This window comes from Haliotis cracherodii, unplaced genomic scaffold, assembly GCF_022045235.1.
Source record: "Haliotis cracherodii isolate W230 unplaced genomic scaffold, xgHalCrac1.p SCAF_2, whole genome shotgun sequence".
In the NCBI taxonomy this organism is placed as follows: domain Eukaryota; kingdom Metazoa; phylum Mollusca; class Gastropoda; order Lepetellida; family Haliotidae; genus Haliotis; species Haliotis cracherodii.
This window is the reverse complement of record NW_027266275.1, coordinates 2573705-2594908: the sequence shown is the minus strand read 5'-3', so window position 1 is coordinate 2594908 and position 21204 is coordinate 2573705.

Below are 21204 nucleotides of genomic sequence, written 5' to 3'. Positions count from 1 at the left end.
GACATAATATACTCAACAACAAAAGTTCCTGTGACACCAATATTTTAGTGTATTTTTCAAACGAGTAAAGTTTGGTTTTCAATATTGTAGTACATGTATGGAATCAAGTCACAAAAACGCAACTGCTACAGAAAAGCATGCATTCCATGCAAAAGTTGACATTTATGCAAGCCCCATGCATTTCTCTACTCAAGAATGGGTATAAAACATGTGAGTTAACGGGATTCCATATTCATTGTTTAGCATCTTGCTGACAACAACCTCTCAGAAAAACAACAAAATTACGCAATTATTCAACATTACGAAATGCCACGCCAGTCCGTGTGCGTCTGCGAGCCATTGGTATGCTTGAAGCAGGATCGAGTCAACGGGATGTTGCAAGACAATTTAACGTCCACAGAAACACCATTTGGTGTTTATGGCAATGTTGGCAACAGACGAATGCAGACAGAGACCATCCTCGGAGTGGCAGGCCACGCGTAACCAATAATCTACAAGACAACTGGATTCGAACAACACACCTACGACATCGATTCCAGCCAGCAACAGTGACTACAAGAAGCATCCCTGGCCTTCGACGAATATCTTCACAACGTTACGTCAATCATTGTGTCATGGAAGGAGATCGGTTCGGGGGCGGCAGCGTTATTGTATGGGGTGGCATTACAGCAAGACAGAGGACCCGTTCGACAGTGGTAGAGGGAAACCTCAATGGACAGCGCTACCGCGACGAGATCATCGGCCCTGTTGTTCTACCGTTTTTGCGTCGTCATGGCCCAGGCATTACCTTTCAACATGACAACGCCCGGCCTCATATTGCTCGACTTGTTCAGGAGTCTCTTCAACAAAACAACGTGAATGTCATCTCCTGGCCGGCTCGCTCCCCTGATCTCACTAATCGAGCACATGTGTCCTTCGACGTCAACCAAGTGTTCCACAGACACTCCAGGAACTTCGAAACATGCTCCAGCAGATATGGACAGATATCCCACAGGACTTTGTGCGACGCCTGGTCCATTCCATGAGACGAATATGTGTTGCTTGCATCGTAACCAGAGGTGGAACACACACTATAGATTTGTAAATTTAAATTTTGTCATGTTCATGATTTTTTTTATGAAATCACGCATTTTCTGAAGTCAGTATGGCAAATTAAACCATTTGAACACTTACAGGAGTCTTTTACCTGTTGCAAACCGAAATTGTTTAGGATTTGGTAAAAACATAACTTTGCATTAAATCTTATTCAATGTCACGGCAACTTTTGTTGTTCAGTATATATTGAATGCCGGAAAGTCTTGTTTCTCTGCCTTAAGGTTTCTCATATTAGGTGAGGTGAGTTGAGGTGAAATGGTGTTTATCGTCGAGTCCAAGACTATTGCACTTATTTAACGACGTGCATGCTCGTGTTTGTGTGGCTGCTTGTACTAGTCCGGACTGATGCCGATTTTATAGTGCAAGCCCACTAATATTATTATACCCCGTTCACATGCACCTCTATACATATGTGTTTATGTGCATACGTCTGTAGAAATACATACGTGAGTACACCTGTCACGTGAACGCGTTTACTCACGTATGTATATTTACACCAGGAGCAAATTTGCTCTTTGTCTGGAGCAGGTGCAAATGCAAATTAGAACGCCAGATGATAATCTAATTGATATATCTGTTGATTTGCCAATACCAAACAAATCGGGCAACTCTTGCGTATTCTGAAGTTGACGCTGTTCGGTACACAGCAATACCGACTTTAATGCGAACGTTCAGAGATGGGTGGACAGTGTTTCCTTTGGGTTTCAAGGAGTGAAAAAAATATATGCAGATTAAATCAAATAAATGTGAAGATTTCTTCTCATTTGACTTTTTTTTTAAAACAACCTTTTCATGTTGAAAATCGTGAAAAGATAGATTAATATGTTAGCCTTACACCATTAACATACTTCATTTACATACTTTAATTAATGTTCATGTGAACGCAAAGTAAATTTACATATACACATGTGTGTATAGTTACCCTCTATGTTTGTAAACGTTCCCCTCGCCCTTCAGGCCCTCGGGTAATATGGGTTGATGAACCCTCTGTTTGTATATGTTCCCCTCGCCCTTCGGGCCCTCGGGTAATATGGGTTGATGAACCCTCCATGTTTGTAACGTTCCCCTCGCCCTTCAGGCCCTCGGGTGATATGGGTTGATGAACCCTCTATATTTGTATACGTTCCCCTCGCCCGTCGGGCCCTCGGGTGATATGGGTTGATGAACCCTCTATGTTTGTAAACGTTCACCTCGCCCGTCGGTCCCTCGGGTGATATGGGTTGATGAACCCTCTATATTTGTATACGTTCCCCTCGCCCGTCGGGCCCTTGGGTGATATGGGTTGATGAACCCTCTATGTTTGTAAACGTTCCCCTCGCCCTTCTGGCCCTCGGGTAATATGGGTTGATGAACCCTCTATGTTTGTAAACGTTCCCCTCGCCCTTCTGGCCCTCATGTGATATGGGTTGACGAACCCTCTATGTTTGTAAACGTTCCCCTCGCCCTTCTGGCCCTCGGGTAATATGGGTTGATGAACCCTCTGTCTGTATATGTTCCCCTCGCCCTTCGGGCCCTCGGGTAATATGGGTTGATGAACCCTCTATATTTGTAAACGTTCCCCTCGCCCGTCGGTCCCTCGGGTGATATGGGTTGATGAACCCTCTCTGTTTGTAAACGTTCACCTCGCCCGTCGGTCCCTTGGGTGATAAGGGTTGATGAACCCTCTATATTTGTATACGTTCACCTCGCCCTTCTGGCCCTCGGGTAATATGGGTTGATGAACCCTCTATGTTTTTAAACGTTCCCCTCGCCCGTCGGTCCCTCGGGTGATATGGGTTGATGAACCCTCTCTGTTTGTAAACGTTCCCCTCGCCCGTCGGTCCCTCGGGTGATATGGGTTGACGAACCCTCTCTGTTTGTAAACGTTCCCCTCGCCCGTCGGTCCCTCGGGTGATATGGGTTGATGAACCCTCTATATTTGTATACGTTCCCCTCGCCCGTCGGTCCCTCGGGTGATATGGGTTGATGATCCCTCTATGTTTGTAAACGTTCCCCTCGCCCTTCAGGCCCTCGGGTAATATGGGTTGATGAACCCTCTGTTTGTATATGTTCCCCTCGCCCTTCGGGCCCTCGGGTAATATGGGTTGATGAACCCTCTATATTTGTAAACGTTCCCCTCGCCCGTCGGTCCCTCGGGTGATATGGGTTGATGAACCCTCTCTGTTTGTAAACGTTCACCTCGCCCGTCGGTCCCTTGGGTGATAAGGGTTGATGAACCCTCTATATTTGTATACGTTCACCTCGCCCTTCTGGCCCTCGGGTAATATGGGTTGATGAACCCTCTATGTTTGTAAACGTTCCCCTCGCCCGTCGGTCCCTCGGGTGATATGGGTTGACGAACCCTCTCTGTTTGTAAACGTTCCCCTCGCCCGTCGGTCCCTCGGGTGATATGGGTTGACGAACCCTCTCTGTTTGTAAACGTTCCCCTCGCCCGTCGGTCCCTCGGGTGATATGGGTTGATGAACCCTCTATATTTGTATACGTTCCCCTCGCCCGTCGGTCCCTCGGGTGATATGGGTTGATGATCCCTCTATGTTTGTAAACGTTCCCCTCGCCCTTCAGGCCCTCGGGTAATATGGGTTGATGAACCCTCTGTTTGTATATGTTCCCCTCGCCCTTCGGGCCCTCGGGTAATATGGGTTGATGAACCCTCTATATTTGTAAACGTTCCCCTCGCCCGTCGGTCCCTCGGGTGATATGGGTTGATGAACCCTCTCTGTTTGTAAACGTTCACCTCGCCCGTCGGTCCCTTGGGTGATAAGGGTTGATGAACCCTCTATATTTGTATACGTTCACCTCGCCCTTCTGGCCCTCGGGTAATATGGGTTGATGAACCCTCTATGTTTGTAAACGTTCCCCTCGCCCGTCGGTCCCTCGGGTGATATGGGTTGACGAACCCTCTCTGTTTGTAAACGTTCCCCTCGCCCGTCGGTCCCTCGGGTGATATGGGTTGACGAACCCTCTCTGTTTGTAAACGTTCCCCTCGCCCGTCGGTCCCTCGGGTGATATGGGTTGATGAACCCTCTATATTTGTATACGTTCCCCTCGCCCGTCGGTCCCTCGGGTGATATGGGTTGATGAACCCTCTATATTTGTATACGTTCCCCTCGCCCGTCGGTCCCTCGGGTGATATGGTTTGACGAACCCTCTCTGTTTGTAAACGTTCACCTCGCCCTTCATGCCCTCGGGTGATATGGGTTGATGAACCCTCTCTGTTTGTAAACGTTCCCCTCGCCCTACGGTCCCTCGGGTAATATGGGTTGATGAACCCTCTATATTTGTATACGTTCCCCTCGCCCGTCGGTCCCTCGGGTGATATGGTTTGACGAACCCTCTCTGTTTGTAAACGTTCACCTCGCCCTTCATGCCCTCGGGTGATATGGGTTGATGAACCCTCTCTGTTTGTAAACGTTCCCCTCGCCCTACGGTCCCTCGGGTAATATGGGTTGATGAACCCTCTCTGTTTGTAAACGTTCCCCTCGCCCATCGGGCCCTCGGGTGATATGGGTTGGTGAACCCTCTATGTTTGTATACGTTCCCCTCACCGCTAAGGAATCATTGCTTTGTATACAAGGAAGCGTTCCGTGCAGTGTCTGGTACATGGGGTTTCTTCATTTACTGTCTGTCACTGTTTTACAAATGTACACAGGACAGAGTTTGGGACTTTTACCAGGAAGCGCTGCCTAGTCGAACCCACCAACAACCTTCCGAGAATGTGGAGACTCCTCAACACTGCAGCCTTCTAAGGGGCGTCCTTGTATCTTTGTGTATGGCAGCAAGCACTAAGATCGTATTTCAGTGAGAGTGTAAAAAAGTGATAGGTGATTCCTAAATGAAAATATATCTTGGAGCTGTACTCTCAGAAATATCAGACCGTGTTGGCATAGGCTCCTGAACTCTAAATTGGATCAGCGGTGACGTGGCTGATTGCATGTGATCATCGCCCTATAGCTGCTCATGATATCAACCACTGGAATGTCTGGTTCAGACTCTGTATATTTACAGACCGTTGTGATAAGGATGAATTATTGCTGACGATGACTGAACCAACATCCACTCACACCCTCACCACATGTGTCATTATCCGCGGCTGTCTGTCATTGGATCTCCAAAGTATTATGACTGTACAGTACACAAGTATTTTGGTCACCATTACTTGGGAAAAACATTGGTCAGTGCAATATCTCTGCACATTTTATGAATCTGTTTACCATTTAAGCACTGTCTATGACATGCGTCATGGGAACGGAATTACATCTAGAAGTGACGTGATCTTTTACATTTTCAAATTTTATTGATTAGAACTAGTGCGCCGGACACTGCGGCACAATGGAGAAACCCATCGGCTTTATTTGACGTAAGCTGTTTCACGATCTCCACCAACAGATGGATGGCCCGGTGAGTGTCCTTCCTGTTGTTGTGTTGGTTGTAGCATGCCGTCTAACACGTCTGAGATGGGTAAGGCCCATTTGGATAAAAGAAAACGAGTTGTTTCCGCGATGACATTTGCATTTTTCTCGACGCCTGCTGCTTTGATGTCGTTGAGACACAGACGACCAATCTCTCATTGCCTCGTTTATGTACCTAGTTGACATCTGTCCAGATATCACTTCAATGATGTCTACTTGTATCAGATAAGCAGAGTAGATTGGTTCCCAGTAAAATATACTCTTCAAAAAAAGAGACTTGACACTGACTTTCAAAATGTAATATAATGCGATTGGTTCAAAATAGGACACAGAAACCATAATTGAAACAATGTTTGAAGATCAATGTACACAATGTTCAAAACATTAATCCTGTCACCTAGACAGGCACACGTACACGATACAGTTAATGGCACAGGGGTACTGAAAATGTCACTATCGGTTGTGCCCACCACGTGCATCAATCACCGCTTAACACCGACGACCCATAGATGCAATCAAGTTGTCAATAACACGCTGTTGGATGTGCTGCCATTCATGCTGAAGTGCATCAAGAAGCGCCGGAAGTGTTTGGGGCGGTGGATTCCTTCTGCGAACGCGTCGATCCAACTCGTCCCACAGATGCTCAATCGGGGACAAATCTGGTGACCGGGCTGGCCAAGGTAATGTTTGGATGTTGTTGTGGTGTAAGAAGTCCTGACAAACACGTGCAATATGCGGTCGAGCGTTGTCCTGCTGGAACATTCCGCCATGAACTTTGACGTGAGGAAGAACATAAGGCTGTAGGATCAAGTCTCTGTAACGCACACCTGTCAATGCACCTGCCCCATGCACGAGAGGCGTTCTACCACCGTGATGAATTGCGGCCCATACCATGACACTCCCGCCGCCAAATGGGACAACCTGCTGCACACAGTTGGGGGCGTAACTTTCACCACGACGTCTGTAAACAGTACATTTCTCTCCCTTGCACGTGCCCATCTAACCCTCTGTTGGCACCAAAGCAGACGGTCCGCCAGATGGCGTGGGGTCAATACATGACGTCAAACAGGTCTTCGTGCAAAAAGTCCAGCCTCCCTCAGTCTGTTGCGTACCGTTTGATCTGGTTATCTGCGTACCCAGGGGATCTGTGTGGTTGTAGACGTGGCTGTGGTAGTGCGGTCTCGGAGGTGTCGCAGCCGGATGTATCGATCTTGTGCTTGGGTTGTCACCCTTGGTCTTCCTGACCTTGGTCTGTCGTCAACTCTGTTGGTGTTGTTGTATCGGGTCCACAGTGCGGAGATTGTCTTTCTGGATACGCCGAGTTGCTCCAGCTTGTAATCTCCCAATGGCGTTGTTCTGTTGAGCTGCATTCAGTCTTGGCATTCTGTCACCGCCTCTACTGCCGTTATAAGGACTGTATGAACAGCCGTTGATGTGGAGTTTTATACCCATTCAGAAGGGGGGCATGCATGCCTAAATGCAGGATCCTGTGCTGTACGTTTTTTACAGGCGGTTGCGTTTGGATGACGCTGTAAAATTGATCCCCAAACGCTAAGTTTATGTGCTTTGCATGTGTTTTGGCGAATTATAGACACATCATCTTTCTGTTTGACTGATTTGGTTCTCATTTAATATAATTATTTTAGATATTTGGCAAAAAGTGGTTTTACATCTATGTCAAGTTTCTTTTTTTGAAGAGTATATATTGTGATGTGTGTCATCGGGAATAGTTTATCCACTGGGTTCTTAATATTAATCGCTGAACACGGAGGTCACTCAGTGTCAACGTGACACTGAAAGAGGCCACGCATAGTCCGCTTTCAACCACAAGCAAATGAAACTTCCGTTCTTCAGTACATGTCATAGCTAGCAGAAAACTTTGAAACAGGTTATACGACCTCTGAACTTAGGAACCTGTGTGACTCTAGCTCTTGTACTCGGACAGAAAGCCTTAACGAAATGTATCCTGCGCTGCAAACGATAAAATATTAGATTATTTTGATATCTGTAACTTGACACGCGAAACTATATTTGTAATGTCCTCCCAAAGTGAAGGGTGTAGGGCGTTACTCACGACCACTTTTATCTGACATAAACGCCAAAGGGGCAGATCCTAGAAATAATAACGACAGATTTGGGGCGTGTGTTTTAAATCAAGTGGCTGACCCGTTTTCTGTAAACTGTCGAGATTTAGAATGAGGGAAGGGACTTGTGTTCCGAGGATGACAATGTACTTTATCTGTTCCAAACAATTTCATACAAGACTTTGCTCCAACAACACAGTCAATATTCGGGTAGAATTGGTCTTCAGCAACACCTGCGTGGATGGACAGACTCGCTGACTTGGTTGATGCTTGTCATCGCATCCCAATTGCGTAGATCAATGCTCACGATTCAGTCACGGGGTTGCCTGGTCCAGAAAAGATTACTACTTACTTACAGACAGTCACATACCTGGATTACCGCTGAGTGCAACGTTCAGCAACAAGGTAACAAACAAACAAACAAATACAACAAATGCATGCGATCTTGAATGTAAGACAGTTACGTTACTTGGACATGAGTTTGAGGTCGCACAAGGACGTAGTATGACCTTGAATACTACTGTATCTCCGCATGCTGTGCTTGTGGATGTATGGAGCGTTTCACGTCTGTTCGTCAGACATAAATACCGTAAAGACCTGGGCATGGTTAGTGGGATAAGGATGGCCTCTTCACTGAATGCCTCAATCCTTACTATTTTGGCATATTCCTTCCTACAAAATCTTCACAACACCCCTACGAAAAACATCCCTTCTTTTTCAGTGACATTGTTGAGTATTTATTGTTACTTTCTCCACTTGCTGAGGCACTGGTATCCCAGAAGCTCTTTCAGAACATTGGGAGCAAGGACACCCAACACGTTTCTGCCTTGACTGGTGCAACGTCGGGATCGTCCCAGTTTCATCAGCTGTGGCACTCGACTTTGTTTTCCAGGACTCACGAGTGACCCCAGACTAGAGAAAAGATGGATTATGGGAAAAGATGGGACTTCTCTTTTTCGTTGGCACTGTCTATTTTCTGCTAGCCACCAACTTCGGCCTGTTCTCAGCGGCTGTAAGAATCATCGCTAATGCGAAGTGAAGAGCAAGCCTTGATCTGTGCAGGGAGGACAAGAAGGAACATCCGGCTGTGTCTGGTAATGGTCTGACGAGGGTGTTTTGCCTCCAGGTGGCGTTCTTCCCTAACCCAGGTATCACGTGTTCATTCTTCTGAAATGTACAACGGTTATCCCCGCCTTCGTCTTCACCCAGCAGACGCTCGCCACCATGTTCCAGCGACTTGCGCGAGGGGCTGAAGCTGCGTCTGTAACAGGTAACTAGAAGTACCAAGGTGTGAAACACTCCACCCTGAAAGTAGGAAGACGCAATTATATAACTTAACCCACAGTGAAAATGTATTATACGACGAGTTCTTCAAAACGGCAACGCAAAGGTATGGAATCCTCGAAGGCACGTAGTTGCGTTGTCGCATTGTCGTCCTTACAAAACAACAAAAAGTGTCCAAATATACCAAAGCGCGACAATGCCACAATTTGTCGCATTGTCGTGCTTTAAATAATATTTACTATTGTATCAAAGGGCGACAATGCGACAACGACACATTTTACAAAGTCAAAATATGTCGCGTCGCGCATTAACTCGTATTTACATGTGTAACAAAAGTTGTTATGCAACAATGCGACACATACACAATGTCGCATTATCGAGTTGTCGCCCTTTTCAGTTAATGATGCGCATGTGTAGTAAGTGAATTTATCTACGCATGCGCTTCCGCAGAAATGATTATACTACTTGTCAAACTTCAGTTGTTAGCTCCAAAGGTTCTAAAAGTAGAAATGGCAATGTGGATTGCTTTTCTCAAAATTATAACAAATCTTTCATCATAGTTCATTCATCGTTATTGTCTTTGTCGTTTTTCATAAACCAAACGTGTTTTCACAGCAAGAAACAAAGACTTTGCATTTCTATTTAATTTAATTCAGGTCTCTAACATCTTTTACAAATACAAGAGGGAACACAGTTGGCCCTGTCGTTTTACACGGCGCAATTTACTATGCAGAAAACTGAGAAAATTGTGATCACGGGTTCGAATCCCAGCTCCGTACATATACATTACTTTGGGATTTCCTCCCTAATCAAGCTGATGCGCTGACAAATAACTGAAATCGTCTTCGTTTGACCACAAATTAGGTGAAGTAACGTTAGTCATGGGGAGTCCTTGGATGGGTGATCGTTTGGTTTTACGCCGCTTTTTCAGTAATCAAGCAATATTACAACGCCCACATTTCAACATCCAAACGCCCTAGCTTAATGATCGCTTAGTCCAGGCGTGAGCGAGTGAGTATGGTTTCACGGCTCTTTTTACAGTAATTCAGCAGTAGTAATCGTGTGTATTTAGTTTTAAAGTACAGTCCACTGAGATTCCATGCCGCAATTTAACATGTAGATCGCACTCAGACACAGTATACCGACTCCGAGCCGACCAGTCCTTAATGCCAAGCGCCAGGCAGGGTAACAACAGGTACCATCTTTTAACGTCTTCTGGTATGATGCGGCCGGGGATCGAACAACCGGCCATCCGCTCTCCGGAAGACGCTCTATCTACTTGACAACAGAGGCGGTTGCTTCGTCCAAGAGGAACGAGTAGTAGTAACTATTCCTAAGAATAACCTTAGATGATTATGAGTGACTGAGTGGATGATGTTAACGCTGCAGTTAGCAAATTTAAGCTATGTCGCAGCGACCTGCAAATTATTGAGTCTGGGCCAGACAAACCAGTGATCAGACACCTCTCACGCCATCAAGCAGGTCACCGAGGCTCACCACCCAGTTTAATGTACTACTAGTCTTACGACAATGCTTGGTCTCTTTTCTTACATAAAACGCTCTCCGTCGGAGCTGTTTCTTTACGAAGCAGTTAAAGATTTCGATGACGGATAAATAAAACAAGATTTAACCCTCAGTATTTAAAAATACACGATTTGAACTGATATTTGAACTTAAAACCTTGAGAAGGATTTTGCTGGATTAAAAAGTTTTTACATTATTAAACATGGAATCTAGATTAATAGATACCGATTTATTTTTTATTATTATTTATTTTTATTCTGTACACACCTATAATAAGAATGGTGTATATCTGCTTTGAAATGCATTATTAATCCTGGAAGTTTGGATTTAACTACATCAATTTATCTGTATTCAGATGCTTAGCACCCAAACACTTTACAATTTGTTGTCCACGACAACTGACGTCACATTTTCAATACCCCGCCATTTTCAACCAACTAAATACAAGGTATCCTAATGAATGACACCTTCTGAAATCAAACACAATAACAGCTGTAAGTATCTCACGTGCTATTTACCGTTTCACGAACCAGCAGCTTTGCATAGCCTGCTAAGTGAGCGAGCGACCTTGTCGCTGATTACTTCTGTCAATATCTAACGCATATCACTAGTCTAAGTCTGACTTGTGTTGACTCCCCGATGCCTGCGGTGAGAATTACACTTCCGGCAGGGCGCTGCTGGAGGCCAGAGGCCGGGAAATGGCACAGTAAGTTAAAGCTTGGCTCCATCTCTTCAAATCATAAGCATCACTGCCTAATATGGACATCAGGATCGCATGAAATTCTCGCTTCCGCAACTAGAGATATTCTTTCGAAACCCAACACCATTCGTCTTATTGTAACATGGTTTGGCCGTCGTGAGTGTCTCCCTTTGTCCACATGTTCAGACAGGTGACACCTACGGGACAGACTCTGATAGATGCCGTAGAGGAACGCATTGTTCTAATGAGAGCAATATAACTTAATGTCACTTAATTTCGACGCGGACTGTATATGTGACCAGCCATGAGATGAGGGATCGTAGGGGTGAAAAAAGTCACATTTTGACTTTAATAATATTTCAAAACTGCAGCACCTTCGGAACACAATTACAATTAATAAGCTTCAGTTCATGTTTATTACAGAGATACATGGCATCACACATGGCGATCTTCACTGACGTAAGTTGACGTCATAGCACAATGGTAGCCAGGCACCCACAATGCCCATTTTCTCCTGGTGGGTCACGCGTATGTAAAAGCAATCCAAGCTCTTACCGGTGTCACGTCCTCAGATCAGAACACATTTCCCAAGTGGATACACTTGACGAGCCAGTTCCTTCCGTCTCGTAGTGTAGTGTCGGATCAACCTCCACATTTTGTCCTACAAGTTCAAGCCAGACTTACCTTCACTAAAGTGAAAGATATTTTTTAGATCAACATTGTTACTGGTGTTGTTATAATTACTGGTGTTATTGATGTATGTGATATTGTAAAGAGGTTAGGTGAGGTGAAATGGGGTTCATCGTAGCGTTCAAGATTATTGGATATATATATATATATATATATATATATATATGTGTGTGTGTGTGTGTGTGTGTGTGTGTGTGTGTGTGTGTGTGTGTGTGTGATACCATGCCGCAGTATTAACATGACTATCCCACTCAGACACATTGGACTGACACATAGCCGTCTTGTCCGTCCTTGTTCTGTCCCTCATTGCAGAGCGCCAGACAGGGTAACAACAAGTACCATATTCTGACGTATTTTGGTATTCGCACACTTGTTGGTGTGGTCAGTGACAACACATGGCTGCGCACCATCTACAGAACTATTGTGTCACATGGTCCTGGTGTCTGCACCTCTCCCTCCACACCGCCGTCTCTTGTGGCAGGACAGTACAGGATAAGCTGCCAGACAGGACCCAGTCTGGTATGTGGCGCCAATCTGCCCCAGGTGTAGGTCATCTAGGATCTGTTGGATGTCGTCACTGCCTGCTGTAAACCTGACGTCATCTATTCCCTGTGTGACTGATGTGTCTCCGTCCCTGACATCTCCCTACTCTGCCGTCCCTGACGTCTCTCTACTCTGCCGTCCCTGACGTCTCCCTACTCTGCCGTCCCTGACGTCTCCCTACTCTGCCGTCCCTGACATCTCCCTATTCTGCCGTCCCTGACGTCTCCCTACTCTGCCGTCCCTGACATCTCCCTATTCTGCCGTCCATGACGTCTTCCTACACTGCCGTCCCTGACATCTCCCTACTCTGCCGTCCCTGACATCTCTCTACTCTGCTGTCCCTGACATCTCTCTACTCTGCCGTCCCTGACATCTCCCTACTCGGCCGTCCCTGACGTCTCTCTACTCTGCCGTCCATGACATCTCTCTACTCTGCCGTCCCTGACATCTCTCTACTCTGCCGTCCCTGACATCTCCCTATTCTGCCGTCCATGACGTCTTCCTACACTGCCGTCCCTGACATCTCCCTACTCTGCCGTCCCTGACATCTCCCTACTCGGCCGTCCCTGACGTCTCTCTACTCTGCCGTCCCTGACGTCTCCCTACTCTGCCGTCCCTGACGTCTGCCTACTCTGCCGTCCCTGACATCTCCCTACTCTGCCGTTCCTGACGTTTCTCAGCTCTGCCGTCGCTCTACTCTGACGTCCATGATATCTCCCTACTCTGCGGTCCCTGACATCTCCCTATTCTGACGCCCCTGACGTCTCCCTACTCTGCCGTCCGTGACGTCTCTCTACTCTGCCGTCCCTGACGTCTCCCTACTCTGCCGTCCCTGACATCTCCCTATTCTGCCGTCCCTGACATCTCCCTACTCTGCCGTCCCTGACGTCTCCCTACTCTGCCGTTCCTGACGTCTCTCAGCTCTGCCGTCCCTGACATCTCTCTACTCTGCCGTCCATGACATCTCGCTACTCTGCCGTCCCTGACGTCTCCCTACTCTGCCGTCCCTGACATCTCCCTATTCTGCCGTCCCTGACATCACCCTATTCTGCCGTCCCTGAGGTCTCTCTACTCTGCCGTCCATGACATCTCTCTACTTTGCCGTCCCTGACGTCTCCCTACTCTGCCGTCCCTGACATCTCTCTACTCTGCCGTCCATGACATCTCGCTACTCTGCCGTCCCTGATATCTCCCTACTCTGCCGTCCCTGACATCTCCCTACTCTGCCGACCCCGACCCCAAGGCCTGATACGCGCCATACGGGTCCTTCTGGCAGTCGGACACCAAGTCCTGGTCAGTGAACTCACAATGATGTCTGTACATCTCAGTCTGCATCAACCTGCGACAACTGTCTGTCTGTTACTTCATATTATTCATCCAATAGTTTCCTTGCCTTCTGCTTGATGTGTTCAGTTAGTGTTCCTGCAGTTGACGTGATGTGTTCTTTTATGGATGCTTTGTTGTCTTGTGTTTCCCTATTTTTGATTTCTACTTTTGAGATCTTTTAGCTTTTACTAAAGCTTTTTCTTAAGACCCCTGATTATGCCAGATAAGTCCAGCTCTATCCTCGTCATCTGTAAACTGACTGTGCCGATAGTCAGAGTTTCCGTGGCAGGCGACACAGCATGACTGACGCAGTGACTTGTTGCAGTCGTCACAGAGATATTTGCCATGCTCACCCCTGTGTTCCTTACACGTGACATTCCGTGTCTTCTTAATATTGACCCCTCTGGACCAGTCACATAGTGCAAGGTCACGAGAGGAAGGACTTTTTCCGTGTATTTTCGCACCTCAACTACTTCACATTCAAGACACCAGGCGGTCCCTGGAGTTGTCTCCCCTAGCTTGTCGCACAGGTAGCCGCTGTTGGGGATATCATCAACTGTGATTGAAATCGTTACGTGCATATATACATGTATGTATGTATGTATATTTCGGATTTACAATCGCATATAATAATGTAACAAAATACCACACACTATACTACAATAGAATATTTACTAACAGATCACAAGTAATGTGAATAATATTCTCTCTATATATGTCTATATATTGGTTTATTTTAACCGTTCATATTCATTATTATTAAAAAAAAATTCACAATCTGGTGGCCAAAGCGTCAACCTGGTGGCCAATTCGCTGTGCAGAGTTGCGTCTCTTGGAGACGCCAGAAACCTATGATCGTGGGTTCGAATCCCGGTTCGCCCCGATATGTTTCTAGGTTTGTCAGCACCATACCCGTGCTCGTGGGTTTCCCCAAAGAGGAAAGCCTACACCACTTTTTGCTTTTCTCCCACATTAAGCTGACACGACGTATATAACGGGGGCGGGGGACCTTGGTACGAGGGTTATCACTTAGGGTTATCATATTTGGTTGAAATTTCACATGCGTAATGATACATGTATTTATGGGTTATGTCTGAATTTGCAGCACCGAACTATTAATCTTACCACTTTCACAGGTGTTATGATCGGGTAGAGCCAGTAGAATACCGAGCAGTGATTAGGTTTTTATATTTGAAAGGTCGCACACCAAAAGAAACTTTCGATGAAATGAAAGCAACTTATGGGGAAGATGCCCCATCATATGACGTTGTTAAACACTGGCATTGCCAGTTCAAGTGTGGTCGGAAACAGCTGTGGTCTGTGGAAACAGCTGTGGTCTGTGGAAACAGCTGCCATTCCTGGTCGCCCCCATTCAGCCATTGGTGAGGACACTATCCATCAAGTGGAGACCGCCATTTTGGCAGACCGACGTATAACTGTTCGCCAGTTAGCACAAGATGTCAAGATTAGTGGAGGGTCTGTGGACAAAATCTTCCATGACAATTTGAACATCGTGTCTGCACGATGGATTCCCAGGTTGCTCACACCTTTCCAAAAGCAGGAACGAGTCAATTGCTCAAAGGATCTTTTGGACATGTGCCCAAAAAAGCAGGCAAACTTTTTTGACAGACTTATCACACAGGATGAAACATGGGTCCATCACTATGATCCTGAGACTAAAGTTCAGTCAATGCAATGGAAGCATGTGGAGTCACCACCCCCAAAGAAGGCACATGTCCAACCCTCTGCAGGCAAGGTCATGCTCACGGTGTTTTGGGACCAGCACGGAGTAGTGATGATGGATTTCTTGGCAAAGGGTACCACAATTACAGGAGCTTATTATGCTTCACTGCTGCGGAAATTGCGGGACGCTATCAAGCGTGGTCCTGTGGCTATGAAATCCTTCCACACCCTCCTTACTCTCCTGAACTTGCACCATCTGACTTCCACCTCTTTCCAACCATGATGTCATTTTTGAAGGGAAAACGTTTCACAGATGATGAAACACTGATTTCTGAAGTCAAGTCCTGGTTTGAGACGCAAAATGAGGGTTTTTACAAGCAAGGTCTCCATAGTTGCATAAAACGATGGGAGAAGTGTGTAACTCTTGGTGGTTCCTATGTGGAGAAAGACTAATACCTATGCCAAGTTTCATTCCACTAGATCCATCGGAAGTGGGTCAGGGGAAATCTTTAATGAACACCCCTCATATCCTGTCGTCAGAAGGGACAGGGGACCGTCTTGATCTGCCCCGCCCACTCATCCACAACCACCTTCGGGGGCGGGGGACCTTGGTATCTTGTCGACAGCAGGGACAGGGGGTCGTCTTGATCTGCCCCGCCCACTCATCCACAACCTCCTTCGGGGGCGGGGGACCTTGGTATCTTGGTATCTAAGTTCTAAGGATGCTGCTAGTCTCATTTAAAGGATAACATATGGACAACGTTCTGTCTTCTGGTAGGTCAATGAAGTAGCTACTGCATCACAGCCTAATAAAGTGGCCTACCAGAGACCATATCTATTATAGGTCTGTTATATGGTCTCTGGGCCTACCTATGGCTAGTGGTGGCTTATAGGCAGGTGAGACTAGTCATCGTTTATGGCATGCCACGGTATGATGTTATATATGGCCTGCTGTACATCTCGTACAAAACATGATACGTTTGTTTGTTTGTTCAACGCCGCACTCAGCAATTATCCAGCTATATGACCTATTCCAACCCGGATCTTCACGGGAGGAGACAAGCATGGGTTGCTGACGACCTATTCCAACCCGGATCCCGGATCTGATCACCGACCATACATTGAGGGGGTTGAGGGGGAGGGGGAGGTTAATTTGATCCTTAGACAATTTAGACTGTGTCCGTTCTCGGATCAGGTCACTCTAGAATTCCAGAGTGACATTTAAGGAGAGTGATTAGAATCCTGCCACATCATCACTCTCAAACATGTACATATGGTTTTGTTGCCACTCATTCGGCCAACCGGACATATATATCATGTCGCTCTACAAGAAAATGTAACTTCTATGACGGAAAGTGCAACTGTTGCAGCATGAATACAGCACAATAACGATGACCTCATGGGTACCTGTGCTTTTGCAAGGTAAATAATGTTCAGTGTCAGGATTCGGAACAATGTTACTTTGTTTAATTTTCTCTCGACCTATCTCTGAAGCCAAGCACGGAGAGGGGAACACACAAGACACCTTGTGATGCAGGACAAAATGAAACCAATCCCTGACATGCATCAGTCAGTGTAACACAATGTAAGACTGCTGACGCAGTGTCATGCAGCACTCGTTCGCAGGATGAGACATACAGGAATTGAATAATGTCATTAAATTGCGACATGCCTTGTTTCTATGGGAGAATCATAATGTCATAGCGACCGATTTGGGACACCCATTGTCCGAATGAACATCTAATTCCAAAGGCTAATTACCCTGGATCTGTATTCCTTGAAACACTTAATTGCCGTTATTCATAAGATACTAATCCCCAGACAGCAACTACTGTCACTATGTGCTGACCTGGCACATAGTGTGTTTTGTATTTATATATATATATATCTGTATAAAATATAATTTTATATAACGCAAGCCATCGTGTCCAAGTTGTCACTTCCTACCGAGAACCACACGCCGACTCCTTGCATATACAAGTATGCAAATAACATTAATCAACGTCACACCAGCGCGTTGCTAATAACACTGACAAGGTGCACATTGTGTCAGTAGTATTCAGCAGTAAAACTCTCTTATTTACACATGAAGTCTGTCGATTTAAGACCGCCTCCGTGGTCTAGTGGTTGAGCGTCCGCCTGGAGAGCTGAAGGTCCGGGGTTCGATCCGGCCGCGTAATACCAAAAGACTTTAAAAGATGATACTTGTTGTTACCCTGCCTGGCGCTCTGTACTAAAGGGTTAAATCAAGGACTGGTCGTGTCGGAGTCAGTTTACTGTGTCTGAGTGGGGTATTTATGTTAAACTGCGGCATGGTATCTCAGTGAGCTAACACTATAAACTCGGGATCAGTCCCAACTAGTACAAGCAGGCACACACACACACAACAATCTTGGAAACCCATTTCACCTCACATTTGATTTAATGAACATTGTCGAAAAATAATGTTTCAATGTGACAATGGTATTAAAAATGTAATCGCGCTGACTGATTCATAAGAAATAACAGCATTTGCGATTGGTAAAACCTCCTACAGACAAACACATTTAGCTGCATTCGTATCATAACAATATAGCATTGACTGAAAATACAGAACTACAATGGACACATGTAGCCGTCAGCGTATACCAGCCATGCCGGACACCAGGGTTCACACTGATAAACTATGACCTACGACAAAGGTAGACTTGGATCGTTTCCAACTCAGCTTACTCACTGTTCGCAGCGACTGCACCAACGACGGTATTATTTAAATTTGAAAAGGCATATACCGTAAAAGCGCTGAGGACGTGTTGTTATTTAACATAAGAACACTTGGGTTCGGCCTATGCTGACTAGTTTGAAAAGAAGTGATTATATAATTGTCAGTGCATTGTTAAATATAACAGAAATCCTATTTATGGTAAAGATCCTGTAATCCCCGGGGAGTCAACGTGAAATTAAAGATTGCAAACTAGATTGTGAATACTAGATAGCAATGAATGCATTCCTTGAGCTGTCAACGAACATGCCTATTCAGCACTGTGTTACTTTTATAAACAGCTCCCGACAACATGTAGGTTAATCGTTGTTTGAAGAGCCTGATAACATACCGTTTATTGGTGTATCACGCTGACAGTCTAGGAACTCAGTCAACAACAATGAATTCTATCAGAGAAAATCATGCTTGCCTTTACAGCCAACGTTGTGGACATGATTGTAAGCAGGACTTTGATAGTTCTTGGAAAAGTGTCTACAATGTCCCTGAAGCGGAACCAAGATTTTGTCTTGTTAGTCGCTCCTTACGACAAGCACAGACGCCTTTTACGACAAGCATGGGTTGCTGAAGATTTTGATAAAGGGGATGCACACTGTCAATGTCATCAAGTAAACACGAATATATACAACCCTGACAAAGGTTTGTTTGTTTGTTTGTTGTTTAACGCCGTACTCAGCAATATTCCAGCTATATGAGGGCTGTCTGAAAATAATCGAGTCTGCAACGGACAATCCGGTGAGTGACATCATGAGCATCAATCCACGCAATTGGAATACGATGACATGCTGACCTTGACATGTAAGGTCTGTCTGACAAACGGGAGCAGATGCACACCACGTGTACACCCCACGTGACTGGAATCAGGTCAGATCACTACTATAGTGTGATACTTGGACACTGTTGACATGGATGAGTGATTGAGTGAGTGAGTATGGTTTTACGCCGCTTTTAGCAACATTCCCGCAATGTCACGGCGGGGGACACCAGAAATGGGCTTCTCACATCGTACCCATGTCGGAAATCGAACCCGGGTTTTCTGCGTGACGAGCGAACGCTTTAACCACTAGGCTACCCGACCGCCCCTGATGATATCACATGACCTGGTTTACTTCATGTATGGTTGTACCCGGGTGTTTAGCTCAGCTTCAACATGCCAATTAAACGGGCCCTGCTAGGTCAAATTGGCAGTCTGGGTCTTGTGGGTCGACTTTCTGTCTTTCATTACAAGGCCCGTGCTCACCGTACACAAATCCTCAATGCTCACCTCCAGCAGCACAATATCCATAGAATGCTATGCCCTGACCAGACATTTCCCCTTTTAAACACGTTTGGGACATGAAGGGGACAGGTGTGCGTTAACCTCACAGGCTGCCGACAAAGCAATGGTCATGTTACTTACCACTGTATCTCAATTAGAACCTGTTCCACCTAGAGTTTATTTTAAGCTATTTGATGCCCAAATACAGTGTATCCTTTTATACGGCTCAGAACATTGGGGTTTTAAACATTATGAACCAATAGAGAAAATACATTTATATGCATGTAAAAAGTTTTTGAAGACAGGAATAAACACTCTAAACTGTATGGTTTGGCGAATGTGGAAGATATCCGATGTACATTAATGCATATATCCTTTGTTTAAAATATTGGTTTAAAATTTTAGAAATGCACGAAGACCGCCTGCCTAGAAAAGCATACAAAATGCTTCTTAATCTTGACAATCATGGGTACACAACATGGGCATCAGATATATTTGTTATATGCTATTTTATCACGGTTTCGGTTATGTGTGGTTGTATCAAGGTGACGGTAATAAACATGATTTTTTAAGATTATTCCATAGAAAGTCACTAGATATGTTTCAGCAGGATTGGAGATCGACACTTGAAAACAGTTCAAGATATGTTATGTGTAGATCTTTTAAATCGTTGATTGAACCTGAATTGTATTTAAATGTTATAACACACACATCTCTGCGCATAACATATTCAAGATTTCGTCTCGGATTATGTGAAATAATCATTAACACTGGACGACATCGTTCTATACCAAAGCCAATGAGATTGTGTCCTTTCTGTCAAACTTGTATAGAGGATGAACTTCATATACTGCTTGTTTGTACTGTTTATACTGATCTAAGGGAAGCATATATTCCACAGAACTACCTGCATTTATCAAATTTGTATTCTAATGATGGAAAAACAATTCTGAGGTTAGCACTTTTTGTTCATCATGCACCTTCTCGGCGCAAGAATCTTATAGTATCGTGAAGTCACTTCGTGAAATAATTATGTACACCCACTTTGTAACAGTGTCTCCACATATGTATTGTCTGCAGCAGTTGTACCCACGGATATTATCTGTGTGTCCTCTTGTTTTGTATATGGGCCGGAGGCTTTAAGTACAATAAAACCTCTTGAACTTGACAACGTTGGCTGAACTAGGTCTGGGGCGACAAGAGGAGTGGCACAGACTCCCTCAAATCGCCTTTCGGAGGCTCATATGCAGTATGCCTCGTCGAGTGAATAAATGTTTGGCAAATCGTGGCGGTATTAACAACAACTGATGGAAAAATGTCTACTTTGAAATTTACCCCTATCGTCCTTTAAGATCGTTGGCGGTCATAACATCTACTGTCATACTTCACAAGCGGTTATAATGTGTTCCCAATTCATTCATTATTCGTATACAACTATTACTAGAAATTAATATCTGTTACAATTTTGGAAATTTTGAGTTCCGTGTAACCAATGAGTATATAATTTGATAGGTGAGTGAGTGTTGCTAAATGCCACAGCCTGCAACATTTGACCACTATCTCTGTGGCTTGTAAACAATTCAGTCTGTATCAAGCAAATAAGCAAACAATGCCATCGGCTCGCGCTATCAGCCAAGTAGCATTGCATGTCCACCCAATACGACCGATACCCCTGTTACAGCTACCAGTTGGGCGCTGGCCTTGGGGACACCCGATACAACCTAGTCCCCTGTTACAGCTACCAGGGGGTGCTGGCCTTGAGGACACCCCATACAACCTAGTCCCCTGTTACAGCTACCAGTGGGGTGCTGGCCTTGGGAACACCCGATACAATCTAGTCCCCTGTTACA